Here is a 19388-nt window from a genome sequence, read left to right as displayed (position 1 = left end):
AATTCCGGAGGCCGTAGAAAGCCAGCCCAAGGACACCAGTACCGTTCTCATAGTCTTTGAGACTTTCGCATCAAACAATGTGCGAAAAAGAACACTCCGCAGCCTCGCCGAAGTCTATCAAGTTGCAACAATAAATCCATGGAGCGACACTGCCATTAACTTCAAAGCAAGTGATGAACCTAGATTCCGAACAGCCCGAGCACCAGCCGCATTGATCCTCAGTCCCATAGTGGACGGCTTTCGCCTCACCAAGGTGCTCATGGATGGAGGCAGCGGACAGAACCTCATTTATGAGGAAACCCTTCAAAAAATGGAAATAGATTGGAACCGCGTCGAGCAAAGTAGCACAACCCTAATATAGTTGTAGAAAGAGTACCTCTTTTTGCCTGGACTTCAAGCAGTTTAGCTTTAACCGTGTTAATGGTCTCACATTCTTGGTTTATAGAGAATCAAAGTTGATTTACCGAATAATCCCCAGTCGGGAAGCGCGCTGCACAGGAAAAATCACACTAGATGTGGTGTTCGGCACGCCGGATAATTATAGGTCCAAAGAAGTCACGTTTCAGGTGGCCCCGTTCAAAAGTGGATATCACGCTTTACTAGGGCGGGAAGCATTCACAATCTTCCAAGCAATACCCCATTACGGGTACATGAAGCTTAAGATGCCCGGGCCGAACGGAATTATGACTCTAGCTAGTGAACCGGACATAGCACTCCGCGCCGAAAACAAGACGGCCGCATTAGCCCTTGAGGCACTATCCGAAGCCTTAGCGGCCGAGGAACTGACTGCGCTGCGCTCCACGGTTAACAGGGATGATGTGATACTCGACAAGAGATCCAAATCCACATCCTTCAAGCCAGCTGACGAAATAGTCAAATTCCAGGTCCATCCAACGGACCCCAATAAAACAGCTTCCATCGGGGCTCGACTGAACCCTGATGTAGACACCGCACTGCAAGAGTTCCTACGAGAGAACTAGGACATTTTCGCCTGGCACCATGCCAGGGATCCCACGCAGGCTGGCCGAACACAGCTTAAATATCCTAAAAGGATTCAAACCTGTCAAACAAGCCCTTCGGCATTTTTCCGAACCCAAGAGACAGGCTATGGGAGAAGAGCTAGCCAAGCTATTGGAGGCCGGATTCATTAGAGACATAAAACATCCGGACTGGCTAGCAAACCTGGTGATGGTACCAAAGAAGGACAAATCCTGGCGCTTGTGTGTCGATTTTAAAGACCTTAACAAGGCTTGCCCAAAGGACCCCTTCCCCCTCCCCCGTATCGATCAAATTATCGATGCCACCGCAGGACACGACTCGTTGTGTTTCCTTGATGCATACTCTGGTTACCATCAAATCAAGATGGCAGAATCAGACCAAGCCGCAACAGCATTCATCACACCATACGGCCCATTTTGCTTCAACACAATGCCCTTCGGGCTGAAAAACGCCGGCGCAACATATCAGCGCATGATCCAGACATGTCTGGCAAACCAGATTGGCAAAACAGTGGAGGCGTATGTGGATGATGTGGTCGTCAAATCAAGACATGTCGAATCTCTAGTAGACGACTTGAGGCTTGCATTCGATAACCTCCGAAAATATGACATCAAGCTCAACCCGGAAAAATGCGTCTTCGACGTTCCAGCCGGAAAGCTCTTGGGCTTCATTGTATCCAGTAGAGGAATTGAAGCAAATCCAGCCAAGATCCGAGCTTTGTCACAATTGGATATCCCAAAGGACCTCAAAAAAATACAAAAATTAACCGGATGCGTGGCGGCTTTAAGCCGCTTCATCTCCCGCTTGGGAGAAAAGGCACTACCCCTCTACCGCCTCCTTCGGCGCACGGAAAACTTCGACTGGACGGATGCCGCCACAGCCGGACTTGATGAAATAAAAGCCATATTGGCAACAAACCCAGTCCTGGCCGCGCCAAACACCAGCAAACCAATGTTATTGTACATTGCAGCAACACATCAAGTTGTCAGCGCAGTGCTTGTTGTCGAGCGGGAAACGGATGGACACAAATTCCCCCTTCAAAGGACGGTCTACTACGTATCCACTGTCCTCACTCCATGCAAATCACGGTACCCGCATTATCAAAAGATTGCATACGCGGTATTCATGGCATCCCGGAAGCTACGACACTACTTTTAAGAGTGTTCCATAACAGTAGCCTCGGAAGTACCACTCAACGATATTATCAACAACCGCGATGCAACGGGCCGGATTGCAAAATGGTCCATCGAGCTTCTCCCGTTCGATATAACCTATAAGCCACGGCGAGCTATTAAATCGCAAGTTTTGGCCGACTTCGTCGCAGAATGGACGGAGGCCGAGCTCCCTAAAGAGTACGGCACATATTCAAACTGGATTATGCATTTCGACGGCTCTAAAATGTTGGCCGGACTGGGGGCTGGCGTCGTCCTGACGTCCCCCGCAGGAGACACAGTCCAATATGTGCTCCAGATCATGTACACGGATTCCAACAATGCAGCCGAATATGAGGCCCTCCTACATGGTCTCCGGATAGCAGTATCCATGGGTATCCAACGCCTAGAGGTACGCAGGGATTCGAACCTCGCGATATCCCAAATAAATGGAGACTTCGACGCCAAGGACCCAAAAATGGCAGCTTACCGCAACGCCGTCCTAAAAATGTCAGCTCGGTTCAAAGGGCTGGAGTTTCACCATATAGCCCGAGAAAACAATCAAGCAGCGGATGTCCTGGCACGCATCAGAGCAAAACGCGATGCAGTCCCCCCCAACATCTTTTTGGAAATATTGTTCAAGCCATCCGTAGCATGGGAGGGGGAACCCGCAAATAACATCCCGGACCCAGACGCACCACTCGACGCCGAACAATCTGACACAATTGGAGGCTCTGCCAATGAAATTACACCTTCAACCCACGTAATAATGGCGGTTATCGCCCCGTGGACAAAACCATTCCTAGCCTACCTTACTAGGCAGGAACTCCCGGAGGACCAAAACGAGGCCCGCTGCATAGTGCGGCGATCTAAAGCCTATAGAGTCCATGAGGGAGAGCTTTATAAGAAAAGCACTACCGGAGTCCTTCAAAGGTGCATCTCCGAAGAGGAAGGGCGGAACCTTCTGGCTGAAATTCATGCCGGACTCGGTGGTCACCACGCCGCTGCTTGGTCCCTTGTTAGCAAGGCTTTCCGTACAGGCTTTTATTGGCCGACGGCCCGGGCAGACGCTCAGGACCTAGTCCAACGATGCGCTGGTTGCCAACTTTTTGCCAACCAAAGCCATATGCCACCCACCGCACTCCAAACTATACCCATCACCTGGCCTTTTGTGGTCTGGGGGCTTGACATGGTCGGACCCCTTAAAGGTGGGACCGATAGGAAAAAATACTTACTGGTCATGGTGGATAAATTCACCAAATGGATAGAAGCCAAGCCTGTTAAAACGGCCGAATCCGGACCTGTGATAGACTTCATATCCGGGGTTGTACACCATTATGGCGTCCCCCACAGCATCATAACTGATAACGGTACAAACTTTACCGCCGACGAGGTAAAACTCTGGTGCAAAAACATGGGCATCAAGCTCGATTATGCTTCCGTCTATCACCCACAAACCAACAGCCAGGTCGAACGTGCAAATGGTCTTATCATGAGCGGCATTAAACCCAGACTGGTGCGGTCCCTCAAGGAATCTAACACGCACTGGGTAGAGGAGCTCGACTCCGTGCTATGGGGGCTGCGGACCACGCCAAATCGCACCAACGGATACACACCATTTTTTATGGTGTACGGCGCAGAGGCAGTTCTGCCCTGCGACATAATTCATGACTCACCTAGAGTGCGCATGTACGAAGAAAGAGAAGCCGAGATCGATCGGCAGGACAACTTGGACGCCTTGGAGGAGGAGCGTGACGTGGCAAAAGCCCGTTCCGCATTTTATCAACAGCAGGCCCGACGATATCAAAGCAGAGAAGTACGGGCCAAAAATTACAATGTTGGCGAACTAGTTCTACGCCTGCCGGATAAGAAATAGGACAAACTCAAGCCCAAGTGGGAAGGTCCATTCATAATCGACCAAGTCCTGACTGGTGGGGCGTACCGCCTTCGAGATGCATCGGATAACCGACTCGAGCCAAACCCGTGGAACGCCACCCGTCTCTGAAGATTCTATGCCTAGCGCCGGACTCTGTGTTCGTCTCCTTCCTCTGTCCATTTTTTGCATTTTTCTGTCTTACATTTCTCTCCTTCCCCTCTTTTCTTTTATAGCCCTTAAAGGCTCATCTAGTGACGCGCCACTCGCGCTCATTAAACCTGGGGGCTTCTTTAACAAAAGCTTATTTATACGGGCTTCACGCCCAACACATGCGTCAAACTTCCGCATGTACCTTTTTCTTCACCATTATATGCATCGATATGACTTAAGTTTTGGCCAAGCTGGGTTGCCTGGCTCCTGTGCTTACCCCTACGTTCCTGATTGTTCGGCTAGGCAGTAAAGGGAGCACCTCTGCGATTGTTACTGCCGGGTCAGCCGGATGTGTACCTCAGACTGGGTGAAGCCGAAATCTAGCGTTCTTAAGGGAATATTCGGTCAGTGAAATAAAAGATGATCTTTTTACTCATTTTATGCGCCCCCAGATGCTTTTTTTCTGTGTCTTTTCACACAGTCCAGACATGCACTTTAGGGCATGCCTCCCAGCGAAAGGAACCCCTAACGGAACTATTCTCTCTGGAAGATGTTTCTTACTAACCATGTAATATAACATAACTAGTTGGGCACTTGTCTGATAAAGCACTAATGACCCCTATGCCTAGTCTCCACGCATGCCCAGGTTCTTATATAACCGAGAGGGTATTCGGACACACTCCGGACCGTCAGGTCCCGAGGTTGAAGCGAAAAGGTCGGCAACGACAAACGATCTGCAATCCGGCTAGAAGGCATTACACATGTCAATTAAAAATTACATAGTCATCCTGACTGATTGTATTCCTCTTCTATACCATCTAACAGGCTGTCTAATTTACAGTCTTGCTGGGAATACTTCGCGGCCAACTCTACTTGGCCGTATACTAAGCTCACAGGGATCTCCTTCCCGTCAGGCCCCACTGGTCTGACCTCGGCCATGTGGTTTGGGTCAGACTTCGTAAAATGGGTCTTCACCATGGACCAGGCCTCCCTAGCGCCTGGTCGGCAGGCCGATATCTTCCACAACCGGAAGCACCACCGAGCTCCCTTCAGCTTCTCCGCAAGCTCTCCAAGGCCCTCGGGCACGGAGTGGGCAGGCCATAAGGCTTGGGCAATACCCCGCATCGCCTGCCGAATTCGCTCGTGCAGTTGCAAGAGTTCAGGAAGAAGGTCACCCGTAGAACCGGGCATCTCCTCTGCAGGACGACCTGTGAGCATACCTACATACATTACTCTGTTAGTCGACTTCCTCGCCGAACTTTTTTTTCGAAGTTCGTTCAAGCACTTACTAAAAATGCCGCATTGAAGCCGCTGATTCTCCTTCGTGGAGTCCGACAGCTGGCCACGACCATCTTTAAGTTCGACGTCCAGCTTGGTGTTGGCATCCTGAAGATCATTCTTCTCTCGCCTCACCATTGTCAACGTACTCTCACTGGCCTTTAGCCGGCGTAAGAGTTGTTGCTTGTCCGGATTGAGTCCGGCGCCATCTGCAATATGATTTGTCAAATTTGCACCCACACCGCACAATACTAATCTTTAAAAGTGTATCTTACCTGAGGGGGTCTCTTTGGGCTCCCCTGCTGCGGCTAGTGCAGCCTCTAGTTGGGCCTTGCACTTTTCCAGCTCCTGGGACAGTACGGTATTCTTCTCCGTAAGAACCTGCATATTAAATGATCCTTAAATCAGTTTCTCTAACTGCTTCAAGTCTCGGGGGCTACTGGCATATATATGTTTAACAAAAATTCTCTTACCTGTATGTCTTTTAGATACTGCTCCGTGGCTCTGGCCAAACCATTTTGAGCGGCACGGAGGTACGCATCTCCCGAATTAAAGGCATCTAAAGCCTCTTGGGAGAAACAAGCGTCGCGTAGAACTGTCCGGCGACGCCTGTGGTTCATGGCACTCTCCACTTCAGAATTTGTGGCAGACAGCCTGTCTGCATCCTCTGTCGGAGGAGCGTCCGGTGCGCGCCTTGTGCTCGCCTCCGCTTCCTGGCCAGACGTTGGAGCCTGGCTGGTGGAGGCGTGATTGGCAACCTCTCCAGATGTAGTCCGGCGAGGTCTCTTCGTTCTGAAGATAGCACGAATGTCAATATGCCCTGATAGAATAACACCAGGGAAACAGAGGGTGCGCTATACCTTTGCGCCGGCATCTCAGTCCGGACTGCATTCCTTTTTGTCCCACGGGGCCCTGCGGCCCCTCGTTGGCTAGCCGCCGCAGGTTCGGCCTCCTGCCTCGGAAATCTCCCCTGCAAAACATGGTTGTCGTCAGAAACACCGGAATACGTGAGAGTGGAATCTCTCTCAAGGGAATGAGACTCCGGTTTCTGTCACCTGGGAGGCCGGGATTAACCCTAGGTAATCAGCCGTGATGGCTACCAAGGTATTGTCCTTGCTTAGCTGATAGAACACCCCGTCGATAAACTCCACCGATATGTCCGGATCCTCTTAGGAGTCCGGATCGAGGGACCGTTCTGGGTCCTCGGGCTGTGGAGGGCGGCTGTTTATATCCTTTACCTCCTGTCGCAGTTCCTGCACTGAAGTCGTTAGACTACATATCTAACCGTGGGAGTATAAAACAAACGGGCAAGCGCAATTGTTCACTTACCCAACTTGGAGGATCATACATAGTAAATCCGGCCTGCGGGTTGGCGCGGAGGAATTCCTCCTCTTCTCCCTTGTACAAAGAGGATAAGATCTTTACTAGAGCGGCAGCTGAGGCCGGCCCCTTACGACCGTAACGGGTGGCGTCATCCTCCCCGTTGAAATCCCACATGTGGTGGCCTCTATATTGAAGCGGCTGCGCCCCCCACATAATGCATGCGGCCATGACTCCAATCATGGTTAGTCCGGAATGAGCCAACAGTCTTATCCGGCCCATCAGGTAAAGGACGTCTCTGTCGCTTTCTCTCCGAGAGCTCCGCGGACGCTAGCTCAAGCATTTCTTCAATGGAGCACTGTTGAATTCAGGGAGACCGACCCGGATAGGGTCCGGTAGCGGGACGTCATCTATGTAAAACCATTCCGAAGGCCAGTCCTTGGACGCCTTCTTTGGGGTTCCGGATAGGTATCCGGTCCCGGCGATGAGCCATACTTTGGCTCCGCCCACTTGGTATATGGACCCCTCTTGAGAACGGGGCACCAGGCAGAATAACCTCTTCCACAGCGCGAAATGAGCCTCAACGCCTAAAAATAACTCGCAAAGGGCGACAAAACCCGCAATATTCAATACGGAGGCGGGCGTGAGATTGTGCAGCTGGAGGCCGTAGAACTCCAGAAGCCCGCGGAGAAATGGATGAATTGGAAATCCCAGTCCCCTTATTAGATAGGGGACGAGGCACACCCGCTCTCCTTTAGAAGGATTGGGGGTGCTCTCCGCTTGTTTTCCGCCATTGTAGGTGGCGAGACCGGCTCGGACCGGGACCATGTATGCCTGAGGGAGAAATCCCTTGGCCTGAAGCGACACTAACTCGCTATGCGGGATGGTGCAACTCTCCCAGTCCCCGGGTTTGTGACTGGAGGGGCGAGGGGAGGAGCTGCGATGGCTGGTCATGTTGGAATGGACCTTTGCTGGAAGCGCTCTAATGATAACTCGCGGAAAGGAGAAGATGTGGTTTGGACCTGAATCCCCATCCTGTTAAATAGGCGGCTCGTTTATACGGCTAGGGGTGTGGATGTAAAAACGCCCCGGCTTTTCGCATTCGTTTGACACGTGGAAGACGGCCATTATTGGGCGTGGAAGCTGAGGAGGACTACATTACAAAAATCGGACATTATTCCTATAGGTACACAAGATTTGGAGAAGAACCTGCCTTGCAATGCCGAACAATCTGCGCGCCGGACTCTTCGTCATTGAAGCCTGGTTCGGGGGCTACTGAGGGAGTCCTGGATTAGGGGGTGTTCGGGTGGCCGGACTATACCTTCAGCCGGACTCCAGGACTATGAAGATACAAGATTGAAGACTTCGTCCCGTGTCCGGATGGGACTTTCCTTGGCGTGGAAGGCAAGCTTGGCGATGCGGATATTCAAGATCTCCTACCATTGTAACCAACTCTGTGTAACCCTAACCCTATCCGGTGTCTATATAAACCGGAGGGTTGTAGTCCGTAGGCAATCAACTCCATATACAACAATCATACCATAGGCTAGCTTCTAGGGTTTAGCCTCCTTGATCTCGTGGTAGATCTACTCTTGTACTACCCATATCATCAATATTAATCAAGCAGGACGTAGGGTTTTACCTCCATCAAGAGGGCCCGAACCTGGGTAAAACATCGTGTTCCCTGCCTCCTGTTACCATCCGGCCTAGACGCACAGTTCGGGACCCCCTACCCGAGATCCGCCGGTTTTGACACCGACAGTCCCTAAGTATCCTAGACACCTTAGGAGACTCAAATCACTCCTCAAGCAACCACTAATGCGATGGGGAACAAAATTGGTTAGGTTGCGGAAGTCGGTGGTGGTTATGCGGAGGTTGTGGTGGAAGCCCTAGGCAAAGATGCCAAAGTTCCAGATATTTGATGGAGTCAAATGGTGTTGGTAGTATTTTTGTGGGAAGGGGGATGTCAAGAGCTTTTCAACGAGCTAAAGAACGCAAAAATCGGACTCCGGGTGAATTAGTTATGGACAAAACGGTGAAACGCGGAAGGCTGAAGTTACAGGGGCCGGACATCCGGGTTCTGGACACCTGATGTCCAGAACCGAGCAGATTTGGTGCTCCAGGAGCTGGATGTCCGGCCGGGGACCCGGATGTCCGTCCCGATGGCCCGGATGTCCGGCCCGAGGCCTGGATGTCCGGCCCGACGATTCAAGATCTCATTTGCGGCGGAAATTTTCGAATTGGGGGCGTAATTTGATGATTCCAAGGACAAAATTTGATGGATTTCGTGGATGGAAAGTGGGGATATGCTAGATCCACTCGAAACCAAGAAAATCCATGGATCAAATCCAACAAAACTTCGTCAAACCAACAAATCACAAAAAAATTGGGGCTATTTTTGGTGGGGATTTTCGAAATTGGGACAAAATCAACAAAATTAGGCTAGAAAACAAAGAGGGGAGGCTCCGAAATCGTGATCAACGTGGCTCATGATACCAAGATGATGTAGGGTAGAACCCTAGTGGCCCGATCTTTCACGAAAGGAGCGGATCCCGCGATGAACACGAAGAACACGAGGGGGAAAACGAGGGGAACACAAGAGAACACTCAAACCAACAAGAATGACCACACATGCGCTAGATCCATGAACACAAAGAGAGATACAAGATCCAAAGTCAACAACGGACGATACAAGAGGTACCGGTCTTCTCCGTGAGGAGGTCTTGAGGGGGCCACCAAGAGGGGGTCTTGATGATCTTCTCCGCAAGGAGGTCTTGAATCCAAGGTGGATCTTCTCCGAAGAGGGGCCGCGGTCTCTCTCAAGGAGTAGATCCGATATGGATGAGCGAAACTCTATCTCATAAATGAGCTAACACAATGCTAACTCTAACTAGAAGGAGGTGGGGGAGTATATATAGTCTAAACCACGAAGGGGTAAGTGGGAAAGAGGGATACATGGGCCCTTGGCCCGTTCACACTACTAGGAAAAAGGCTACTAGCAGCGCGGGTAAAATGGCTACTAGCAGCGCAGGTACCCGCGCTACTAGTATCGCGCTACAGCTAATAGTTAGTAGTAGAGTGGGTGAAACCCGCGCTACTACTAACTTTGTTAGTGGTAGCGTGTGCCACCCACGCTAATGCTATTGCAGACCTGCGCTACTACTAATGAAGTAGTAGTAGCGTGCCTATAATACCAGCGCTACTAGTATCCTAAATACTAGTAGGGCACTTTTTTCCCAACGCTACTAGTAACAAATTAGGAATTAAAAAAATAAAAATAGATGCAGTATTCATGAATGGAGATCAGAGACACGTCCAGTGCAAAATAAATTTCAGAGAACCATCTTAACACTTGCAGTGTTCATGGATGCAACATTGAACATCTCAACTCAAAGAGATCACGAGGACGCACACAACCATCATCAAAAGGTTCGTACCTTCCCTAGCATTTCACCACCAACCTAACCAGACCACTTCCCTAGATGTATCTACAAAGCGTCGAGGTCCTTCACCTTGAGGAACTACGGACGGTGGCGTCGTCTTCCACCTCGTGACCTCCGGACGGTGGCGTCGAGGTCCTCCACCCCGGGGTCCTCCTGTGCCGCAATCACCTAGACGATAATCTATATGACGCAGTCGCGGGGCTTCACGGTGAAGTCTGCCTCCGAGTAGTTGAAGAGCATGAGTCCCATCGGGCCGCAGTAGTCCTCGTCGATCACCCTGCACCCAGTCGAGAAAGTGAAAACTTGTTAGTTCGCGCCCTCATGCAGATCCAGTAGGGTATTTTCTTCAATTATCTGTCTCTTTTACTCTATTATGAATCTTCAAAATGGAAAAACAGCTACTAAATGCATACCCTAGCTATACATGTTCATGCTATCTTCTTGTTTTGGTTTATTCAAGAAATACTAGTGTATTTGAGCTACATATGCTTGAAATATTTGACAGTTAACATCTGTTCAAAATTTATCATTTCATGGATAGGGAAATCGACAACAAAGGACATCAGAAAATTGATTCCCACCGCTCTTCAAAACAGGGAATAGGCGAAGTCTATTTTTAATTTTGATATTCCATGCCGACTTCAAGTATATATGCTAGCATGTAATCTTTGAACGTGGATCAAAATGAGATTCCAGGCTTTGTCGGCCTTACCATGATCAGTACTAAATTCTCTAGGCTGCTCAAACTTTCCCTGTAGGGACTAGGGAGCATTTCTTTCACCGGGTATCTCATTCTTAAGTTTGGGAAGAAACCTGCATCCCTTCAGATAGTTATCCATATCCTGAAGAAAAAACAGTATACATTTACAGTGACTCACAATATATCATCAAATACTGCTCAGGTTTACTTCTAAGAATAATTGTTAAAGATCATCCAATGTTTTCTTACGATCTTCGACTCTGTGAAGTAGAAGCAAAAACTGAAAGCTAAACACACACTAAAATTACCTTCATAAAATTCTTCAGATAGCGCATGAGCGATAGACAAAAAATACATACTTCAGATAGCAAGGAGCAGGCCAACAGGCAACAACATAAGTTTTTTAGCAGCGGCGACAAGTAACTACGGAGACATTGCAGGTGAAGAGATGAAATATGGATACCCTTCGTCCTCGACGAGCAGACTTTGTTGACAGTGGTGCAGGGTACGGTATTGGGCAAGCGACGCGGAGAGAGGCCTGCCTGGCCGGGGTCTAGCCGAGCTTTGCGCCGAGGATGTTGCCCATGGACACCTCCTGCACCAGCGCCGGGGTCGACGTTAGCTCTCCAGAGAGCACCATTTTAAATCGGGCAGCAGAGCATCACTGACTGGGTGCTCGGATCCAACTACCATCTACTTTGACCATCCGAACCACATGTGACAACAAGACTCATCCGATCTCTTGTCCTCTACTCAATGTCATGAGATATTAAGATCCAATGTTATTTGTCCAGGTCTGCTACCATCTACTTATACTAATCAAAAGGAAAACCAATCCACTTACGCCCAGTCTGTCAGGACTAAACTTGTACTCCTAACAGTGGGGCTGTAATATTTCCACAAGCGTAGATGCGCAACGCACAAACAATAAAAATATACTTGAGAAGCCAAAATCATAAGAGGCATGGTTTAATGCATATATTAAGAAATAAAAGGTAAAAAGGATAAATTTGCCCCTAGAGTTTGTTCGTTCATGGTTGATAAACATACATAAATGAATCTACACAATCCAATTCAACAACACAGTTCAGTGGTATGACGATAAGAGCAATGGCATGCTAGACTTAGTTTATTGATGCTGCTCCCACCCACATTCAGTTTGGCGAGCAATGGCATGTTAGAACGAGCGTAAACAAAACACACTGGATGTTATATCGATGACGAGGGCAAAGGATAGATGGTCAACCAGGTCAAGAAGGCACTGAATAGTTCCACTAAGATGATAGTGTGTGCATTTTGAATTGGCTGCAATTTTTATGGGCAAATAAAAAACATAGGAATTATAATTTCTGAATTCTGAATTGAAGGAGGTGAGAATCTGAAGTGGCCTTACGTCTGCGTAGGGACTGTCTAGTTCCCTGCTTTCATTTGTTCTTCCTTTTATTTTTAATAGATTTTCCCCTAGGATTAAAGCCTAGCTTTGACCAAATTCTCAATCTTAAACTCGGTCATCTGAAAATTCACTGTAAACTAATCCGACAGAAAACTTCTCCTGTATCTGTTGCTACATACAGACATAGGTCAGTACCCAACCCAATCATCCAGGACCTAATCAACGCAGCACCTGAAACAAATCCAACTAGGCTCAGGGGGTGGCCGTTAAGCCACACGACCTGAACACCAGGAACTAGATATATACTAGGCCATATCAAGAACGGGGGGCCTGGCCATGTCCGAGCATGAATCCCGGACGGATGACGGACGATTGAGGTGAGGGGGTCGAGCACGTACACATGTAGGAGGCGGGGAGTGAGCTCCGGACGGATCACGGACGATCCCCGCTCGCAGGAAAGAAAGCCAGCGGCGGCGGCAGAGGAGAGGGGAGGAGGAAAGCCAGCGGCGGCGACAGAGGAGAGGGGAGGAGGAAAGCCAGCGGCGGCGACGGATCACTAACCAAGCACCGCCCTACCCCTCCTCCGCCGCTCCAGCGCCACGGCCACGCGCACGCGGCTACGGCGGGAGCTGCAGGGGAGCAGCGAGGAGGCGAGAGTCCGCGCGAGGGAGGCGGCAGCGGTGGCTTCCATGGGGATCGGAGCGGAGGAAGGCAGGAGCTTGGGGGAGTGTTGTGCGCGGCCGGTGCTCGCCGGAACCGGCCGGCGTGGGTGGTGGCGGCGGCGAGGAGATCGTGGGGAGAGGAGCCGAGCCGGGGTGGGGTGGACCGAGGTGAGTTCGTGAGAGAGTTTTTTTAGGGATGAGAGAGAGAGTGTGGTGGGGTGGGAGTGGATCGTGCGGGGTGGACACGCTTAGTAGTAGCGTGGGAGTCTACCTGCGCAACTACTACTTACTTAGTAGTAGCGCCGGTTTTACACCCCTCGCTACTACTATGGTCTATTCCAGGGGCATTGTTCGAGACAACTTAGTAGCAGCGCGGGTTTATACCCCTCGCTACTACTATCAACTTAGTAGTAGCGCGGTTTTTATACCCCTCGCTACTACTAATTAGCAGTAGCGCCCACTTTTAAACCGCGCTACTGATAAACTTCTGTGTATAAGGTTTTCCCTAGTGATCACTGTGCCCAGACAGGCGCCGGATGTCCGGGCTGGGGGCCGGATGTCCAGGGCTTCGCGACGGGTCGGATGTCCGGGCTGGGAGGCCGGATGTCCGGGCTGGCCTGGGTCTTCCAGATGCATTCAGTGATGGAGGGGCCGGATTTCCGGGCGAAGGGCCCGGATGTCCAGGGCTTCAGGAGGAGCTGGATGTCCGGGGTGATGGGCGGATGTCCGGGCTGCGCTGGACCTTTGCAGTGCTCTCTGGATGGCCAATGCCGGATTTCCGAGGCTCAGGCCGGATGTCCGGACCGGGCCGGATGTCCGGCCGATCTAGCAGCTGGCCCTTCTTCCTTCTCCTTCCTTCACTTCCGTGCACGCTTGGCCTTGGTCCTTGGACTCTCCATGGTCTCCTTGGGTGTACCTGAGTATGCACAAGGTCCGCGCTTGAAGTAGCATCCATGTCTTACATGTGGAAAAGAAAGATTCAGAAAGGAGCGAGTTCACCTTAGGTCCAAAGGCGTATGCTTGAGTGTACATGGGGATGATCGTAGGATGCTCCGCATCACATGATTAGTTTGTACACTCTACAGAGGTTTGCACACTTTTCCCCACAAGACTCGATCTCCTCCGTTGGATTTCTCGCACTACAAGGTGTTTGAGAAACGGATGACCGAGACATAGTCTATCAGAAGCATTAACTCTAACCCCGGGTAGACCTTACCAACCAACATCCCCTACATCTGCTACTCTACCACTGGAAGAGGTCATGCAACTTACTCCACTATGCTAGAGCCCATAATAGCTTGTGGCTGCACACGGAAGTTTCAAGCATGACTAATCTTATGATTCCTTTGAGCCTGGGTGGCGGACCATAGGAGGATCACACGGTATAACCCCGGGATCTCCTAGGACAACACTAGTATAACCCCGGGTGCCCACAAGCAATCCACCCAGATGTGTATTAAAGTTGCCACCTTAAGTTGAACCATTAAGTAACAATCTCACATCTGTCATGGATACTCTCAAACCCAATCCACGTCCACGAGCATAGCATGGTAATATAAGCATAACGTAGAAGTAACTCCTAAGGGTTTGATAATAAACATGTAATAGGTTCTACCTCATCATCTACTTCCCAGACCCACATATTAAGAGATCCTACTCATGCAATGTGTGAGGGTTGAAACTAATGCATAAAAACTAGGTATGAAAGAGTATGATCAATGTGTTACTTGCCTTGCTGACGATCTGCAAATCCTAAAGACTCATAGTAGCACGCTTCGCACTTCGAGTGTTCTATCTCAAACAAACATTAGCATACATAAGCAATCAAGCAAAGATGCACCGGGAAAACTTCGAATAAAAGATCTAACCAGAAAGTTCAACTGAATAACTCCGGTTTGCAAAAAGAATCAAATCAAACGGAGCAACGAAATTCAAACTATGAAAAAATAAGATCCGATTACTAATCTGGACTAAAGTCAAATTTTACAGTATCAAAATCTTGTTCAAGTTGGTTAAACAGAAATAGGGCTTCGAGACGAAGATCTAGGTGCTTGTTTCACCCGATTTGGATAAACAAGCGAAAAGATATACTAGACCGAAGATTTGGGCAGAAATCGCGATCGAAAATAATCGTGGAAAAACCCTGGAAAATAAAACGAGACAAACAGGTTAACGAACGAACGTTCGCTGTCTGCGGCTAACGGAAGAACGGCGTTCGTTAAAACGAACGTACGGACCAACATCCCCTATTTAACTAAACCAAAGAAAAAAACCTGAATAAAACCGATCTAGGGTTTCGAAAAAAACCCGGTGGTTTTTCCCGAGAAAACCAGGCGGCGGCGGCGGCGACTACCTAGGCGGTGGGGTCGGCGGCGGCGGGGCGGACGGCGGCGGCGCGGCGGCACTAGGGTTTCGGGCGTGGTGCTGGCGGCGGCGGTTCGAGCTGGGCCTCAGGGTCGTGGGCTTTGGCTTATAAAGCCCCTGGCCGGAGGTCTCCGGCTCGGGTACGGCCCGGTAGGTCGGTGACTTTTTTTATAAATCCTGACGTGAAAAAATAAATAAAAGAAATACTAAACGGAGTCCAAAAATCCTGTAATAAATTTTCACGGTCCTCTAATAATATTGCAGACAAAGTGAACATTTATTTGGGCCTCTAATGCAATTTTGAAAAACGCGTATTTTTCCTAATTCAAATAAAATCGCAATAATATCCAAATAAAATAACTTATTTGATTTTAATATTTTTCCTCTAATAGTTCCTTTATTTTGGAGAAGTCATATTATCTCCTCTCATATATTTTAATTAGAAATATTTTCGGAGAGGAAAAATAATCAAAACCAAATGATCCTCTTTTCACAATTTGAGAAAACTCAAATATGAAAATAACGAAATTCCCAACTCTCTCTGTGGGTCCTTGAGTTGCTTACATTTCGAGGATTCGCGAAACGAAAATGCAGTAAAATATGATATGCATGAATGACCTATGTATAACATTCCAAATTGAAAATTTGGGATGTTACAAACCTACCCCCTTAAGATGAATCTCGCCCTCGAGATTCGGGTTGGCTAGAAAATAGGTGTGGGTGGTCTTTGCGTAGATAATCCTCTCGTTCCCAAGTGGTTTCATCCTCAGTATGGTGGCTCCACTGGACTTTGCAAAACTTTATAACCTTGTTGCGAGTAACTCGGATGGCAAACTCGAGAATCTTGACTGGTTTCTCCTCATAAGTCAGATCACTATCCAACTGAATTGCTTCCAGGGGAACGGTATCTCTCAGAGGGATATCGGCCATCTCTACATGGCACTTCTTTAACTGGGAAACGTGAAACACATCATGAACTCCTGACAGTCGTTCGGGTAACTCCAACTTGTAGGCTACCTCTCCCATACGTTCCAAAACTCGGTATGGTCCTACAAATCTCGGAGCTAACTTTCCCTTGACTCCAAATCGCTTAACTCCTCGAAGCGGTGACACACGGAGATATGCTCTGTCTCCGATTTCATAGACTACGTCCTTGCGCTTTGAGTCCGCATAACTCTTCTGTCTGGACTGAGCTACCTTCAGTCTATCTCGAATCAATTTAACCTTCTCTTCGGACTCCTTAATCAAATCTGGTCCAAACAACTGACGGTCTCTAACTTCATCCCACATTAACGGTGTCCTGCACCTTTGTCCATATAGGGCTTCAAACGGTGCCATCTTCAAACTGGCCTGATAACTATTGTTGTATGAGAACTCCGCGTAGGGCAAGTTGTCGTCCCAACTAGATCCATAATCTAACGCATAGGCTCTCAACATGTCCTCGAGAATCTGGTTGACTCTCTCGGTCTGTCCATCTGTCTACGGATGGAAGGCTATACTGAACTCTAGCCTGGTTCCCAAAGTCTGGTGCAGCTGGTGCCAAAACTTTGAAGTAAAATGCGTTCCTCTATCTGATACGATGGTCCTTGGAACTCCATGCAGACATACGATCCTGGTCATATATATCTTGGCCAACTTCGCACTGGTATAAGTGGTCTTCACGGGGATAAAGTGAGCTACTTTGGTCAAGCGGTCCACTACTACCCAGATAGAATCATATCCCAATCAGGTCCTGGGTAATCTGGTGATAAAATCCATGCCAAGCTTATCCCACTTCCATTCTGGTATCGGCATAGGCTGCAGTAATCCTGCTGGCTTCTGATGTTCTGCCTTCACTCTCTGACATACATCACATATGGCTACATACTCGGCAATATCCTTCTTCATACCAGTCCACCAGAAATGTTCCTTCAAATCCAAATACATCTTGGTGTTTCCGGGGTGTATCGAGTATGGCGAGTCATGAGCTTCCCGAAGTATCAACTTCCTGATCCCTGCATTATTGGGCACATAAACTCGGTCCTCAAACCACAAGGTGTCGTGCTCATCCTCACGAAAACCTTTGGCCTTACCTTCACTCATATTCTCCTTTATTTCAGCAATTTCCTTGTCATCCTTCTGAGCTTCTCGGATCTTTCCCAACAATGAAGATTGAACTTGAATCGCTGCAACAAAACCTCTAGGAACAATCTCCAAACGAAGCTCCGTGAGATCTTCTGCTAACTCCTTTGGCAAACCTCCTGTTACTAAGGTACTGTCATAACTCTTGCGGCTCAAAGCGTCTGCTATGACATTGGCCTTGCCTGGATGATAGTGCAACTTCATATCGTAATACTTTATGAGCTCCAACCATCTCCTTTGCCTGAGATTTAACTCCTTCTGTGTGAAAATGTACTTCAATCTCTTATGATCCGTGTACACATCACAATGGTTTCCAATAAGAAAATGTCTCCAGGTTTTGAGTGCATGCACTACAGCTGCTAACTCCAAATCATGTGTGGCATAATTCAACTCATGCGGTCGAAGTTGTCGTGAGGCATATGAAACAACTCTTCCATCTTGCATAAGTACACCTCCAAGTCCTAAGCGAGATGCGTCGCAATACACTTGGAAATCCTTGCGTATATCTGGCAGAATCAGCACTAGGGCCGTAGTCAAACGTTTCTTCAACTCCTGAAAACTTGCCTCACATTCATCCGTCCATTTGAACTTAGTGTCCTTCTTCAACAACTCCGTCATGGGCTTCGTAATCCTCGAGAAATTCTCAATAAATCTCCGATAATATCTCGCGAGTCCCAGAAAACTGCGGATCACTCCCACTGAGGTGGGTGCCAACCACTCAGTGACTGACTTAACCTTGGTTGGGTCTACTGCTATACCTTCTCCGGATATAACATGTCCAAGGAATCCAACTTCCTTCAGCCAAAACTCACACTTGCTGAACTTGGCATACAACTGATGTTCCCTGAGTTTCTCGAGAACTAAACGAAAATGCTCCTTGTGTTCCTCTTCATTCTTCGAGTATACCAGAATATCATCAATAAACACCACAACAAACTTATCCAAGAACTCCATGAATACCTTATTCATCATGCTCATGAAATAGGCAGGGGCATTAGTCAATCCAAATGACATAACCATGTACTCATATAGCCCGTACCTTGTGGTGAAGGCTGTCTTAGGTATATCCTGTTCTCAGATTTTTAGCTGGTGATATCCCGATTGCAGGTCGATCTTCGAAAACACTTTAGCTCCTTGCAACTGATCAAACAAATCATTGATCATCGGCAGTGGGTACTTGTTCTTGATCGTCACTTCATTCGATGCCCGATAATCAACAACCATTCTCAGAGACTTATCTTTCTTCTCAACCAAGAGCACTGGGGCTCCCCATGGTGATGAACTTCGTCGAATGTAACCTTTCTCCAATAACTCCTTGATCTGCTTCTTAATCTCCTCCAGATCATTCGCGGGCATCTGGTACGGTCTCTTTGATATCGGTCCGGTGCCTGGCAATAACTCTATCAAAAACTCCTTGTCTCGACCTGGGGGCATGCGTGGTAATTCCTCTGGAAATACATCCGGGTAATCCTTCACTACAGGCACTTCTTCCTGAACAACTCCTGTGAGAGAATTTAGGTGAGTACTCTTAGGAGTATGTCTGGATACATACTTAATCCTTTTCCCTCCGGGATGGTGAGTAGAATTGACCTACTGGCGCAATCAATGTTTCCTCCATACTTCGATAATCAATCCATCCCTAGTATCACATCCAATCCTTGGGATTACAAAATTATTAGGTCTGAGGGGAAAACATGGCTGCCAATGGTTAAAGGTATCCGGTCGCACCATCGGCTGTCCATATACTCTGCACCCGGTGAGCTCACTAGCTAGGGTGTCCTAAGGGCTAAGGAGAGTAAATTAAACTTGTCCACAAATCCCCTTGAAATTTATGAATGCGATGCACCAGTATCAAAAAGAACGAGAGCGGTAAATGACTTACCAAAAACTTACCAATAACCGCATCTGGTTGTCCCCTATTGAAAGGGTTG

At 48.5% G+C, this 19388-nt stretch overlaps 1 long non-coding RNA gene across 2 annotated transcripts; it reads right to left on the bottom strand.

Annotated features, from left to right (window-relative positions):
* Positions 1-10100: 10100 nt before the first annotated feature.
* On the bottom strand, positions 10101-13187 carry LOC125541568 (uncharacterized). Of its 2 annotated transcripts, XR_007297595.2 has the most exons (3): positions 11381-13187; positions 10930-11059; positions 10101-10494 (listed from the first exon to the last, which is right to left on the bottom strand). It is a non-coding gene; the product is annotated as an uncharacterized LOC125541568 (long non-coding RNA). The 2 variants fall into 2 exon arrangements; XR_015616506.1 differs by having other exon boundaries at positions 10930-13187.
* Positions 13188-19388: the final 6201 nt, after the last annotated feature.

The sequence above is a fragment of the Triticum urartu genome, chromosome 2A, assembly GCF_056163025.1.
Source record: "Triticum urartu cultivar PI428250 chromosome 2A, HENAU_Tu73, whole genome shotgun sequence".
Classification (NCBI taxonomy): Eukaryota; Viridiplantae; Streptophyta; class Magnoliopsida; order Poales; family Poaceae; genus Triticum; species Triticum urartu.
The sequence above is the reverse complement of the archived record's forward strand: the minus strand, read 5'-3'. Positions and strand labels throughout refer to the sequence as shown.